This window comes from Penaeus japonicus, unplaced genomic scaffold (assembly GCF_977035675.1).
Source record: "Penaeus japonicus unplaced genomic scaffold, GWHDUDI00000001_assembly GWHDUDI00000001, whole genome shotgun sequence".
Lineage (NCBI taxonomy): Eukaryota > Metazoa > Arthropoda > Malacostraca > Decapoda > Penaeidae > Penaeus > Penaeus japonicus.
Window position 1 is genome coordinate 1,655,465 of NW_028234403.1, and position 2,500 is coordinate 1,657,964.

At 50.2% G+C, this 2,500-nt stretch overlaps 1 protein-coding gene across 2 annotated transcripts in view; it reads left to right on the forward strand.

Annotated features, from left to right (window-relative positions):
• The window catches only part of Mhcl (Myosin heavy chain-like), a 246,631-nt gene that overhangs the window by 191,454 nt on the left and 52,677 nt on the right, over nucleotides 1-2,500 (forward strand). The window lies entirely within an intron of this gene.

Consider the following 2,500-nt stretch of genomic DNA (forward strand, 5'->3'; position numbering starts at 1 on the left):
CTTCTTGGTACATATTGGAATCGGGCTAGTATGAATAATAGCACTTAGATTTTGATGTTGGGAAGTTGGATTTGATGTTAAGATGATGAAAAACAGGAAGGCAGATTTTAAAATTGGGAAGTTGGATTTGATATTAAGATGATGAAAAATTGGATGCCTTGCGTGAGTGATTGCGTAGTGTCACTGAGAACAAAATAGTTACTTGTTGAAACGTTAGAATACCACCGGACGCAGGTTAACCTCTGCTTTCGTGTGATGTGGGAGGGGGGGGAGGGGGGCAGGCAGGCAGACAGGCAGGCAGGAGAGAGTTGGTGAGGATATTTTTACCATGCATGTGTATATGCGACTGGCCATTCGTTTCATTCGCTTTACTCTTTTTTCGAGTTCTGTTGAGGTTGTAGATCGCACATTCAGTGTTTTTATGGTTGTTTCCAAGTCTTTTGACTCGTTTAGAAGCAGAGGCCGAGTGCCCGACAAGCGAATATGATCCTCAGCCACTCCAGGAGGGCAATAATGACTTATAGGCACTTTACCCTCTTTGTTTTGTTACTGATGCTCTTGCCGAACCCCGGGATGGAATATAGTGGATTGGAAGGTGAGATCAAAGTTGTTGGCGGAAATGTTACGCTGTTCCCTTTCTCTCTCTCTCTCCTCCTCTCCCCCTCTCCCCCTCTCCCCCCCTATCTCCTGCCCCTTTTGTCTCTCTTCCCCTTCCCTTATGGTTTCTCTGCGGCCGGAAGTGGAGCCTGCCTGCGAGGCATTTTTCGGGCTACTTGAGCCCGATATATCTTCTTCTTCCCGTTCGATTCTATGCTAACATTTAGGGCCTAAGAACGCACCTCACCTACGCAGTCCGCACACCCGTATAAAGCAAAGAGGTTACGACAGACTCGTTGACACCAACCAGGACGAGGCTGCCCCGAACGAAGCCTTGCATTCTCCTGGCACTGTTTGCCGAGCGGATGGATCCCGGGCTGCCGCGCGGAGAAAGCAAGCATGCTTCACTTCGAAAGGGGTCTTGGTGCTACGTGGCACCGCGAAATGGGCATTCGGCATGGGATTTCGCACTCTGCAATACCTCGTTGCCAAGGTTGCCGACGGGATTCCCAAGGTCATCGGGAGGAACTGTCGGAATTGGAGGGCGGGGCCCTGCCTCCGGTGGCGAATGGCGGCGTTCTGCGGCAGTCGGCGGCTCAGCGGTGGTGGCGGCGGCGACGTCGACTCGAAGCCAGACTTGCTGATTGTTTACTTTTGGACTGAAGTGTTTCTCCATTCGCGCGAGGTGGACGCACGGGGAACATGGAAGCAGAGTAGGGCTAGAGCCAACTCACATGAAGAGTAAGGTTAAAGCTGTCTCTCGGATGGGGGCGAGGCGAATAGGTCTCGAGTGGCTGAACGCCGATTCCAGCGAGATGTCTCACTTGACTTTCAATTAAGGATTAGATCTTGATGAGTTGTAAGGCAAATGAGCGCACTCTGACACTCTGGCGTTTGTCACACGCGGCAGGTGCCAACACGAGATGGGATTTAGCAATATGAACTACAACCGCTGGAATGTGTCTCGGATGAAGGGGGGGGAGAGAGAGAGAGAGAGAGAGAGAGAGAGAGAGAGAGAGAGAGAGAGAGAGAGAGAGGGCGAGAGGGAGGGAGGGGGGGAGGGGGGAGGAGGGAGGGGAGAGGGAGAGAGGGGAGGGGAGGGGAGAGGAGAGAGGGGGGAGGGGAGGGAGAGAGGGAGAGAGGGAGAGAGGGGGGGAGGAGAGAGGGAAAGAGAGAGAGAGAGAGAGACATAGATAGAGACAGAGGGGCGAAAGCAGACAGACAAACAAACAAATAGAGATAGATAGATAAACAAATAAGCAAAGAGAGAGAGAGAAAGAGAAAGAGAAAGAGAAAGAGAAAGAGAAAGAGAAAGAGAAAGAGAAAGAGAAAGAGAGAGAGAGAGAGAGAGAGAGAGAGAGAGAGAGAGAGAGAGAGAGAGAGAGAGAGAGAGAGAGAGAGAGAGAGAGAGAGAGAGAGAGAGAGAGAGAGAGAGAGAGAGAGAAAGTGAATGAAATTTGTATTATTAAAGGCAAGCGGAGGAAACACAAACAATGCCTTCGTTTCCCGATCAGCTGATTACGCGACCGGGTTCTTCGTTGATAAATGATTACAGAGACCCAAAGTGGAAACAAAGATGAGGGCAAGACTTGGGATTTTGAGGAAAGGCTGCTGGGCAATAGGAATAGCAAGGAAACTGCTCAATTCGAGAATAAAGCTGAGCAGAACAAATAAAATAGAAGGTCGGGGTATATAGTTAGGTTCTTTTGCATCGCGGTAGCCACGTTTCACGATCCCAAGTTAGGGTGACGTTTGGAAGTACGGCGCACGTGTATCGACAGTTATGGAGAGTCGTTAGGCACGTTTGAGAAGCGAAAATAAAGCAACGTTTTTGTGAAGTGGCGGCCGACCGCATGGAGTTTATTTTCCCGATTTGTTTTTGTTTAGCAGCGCGTCGTGCGGC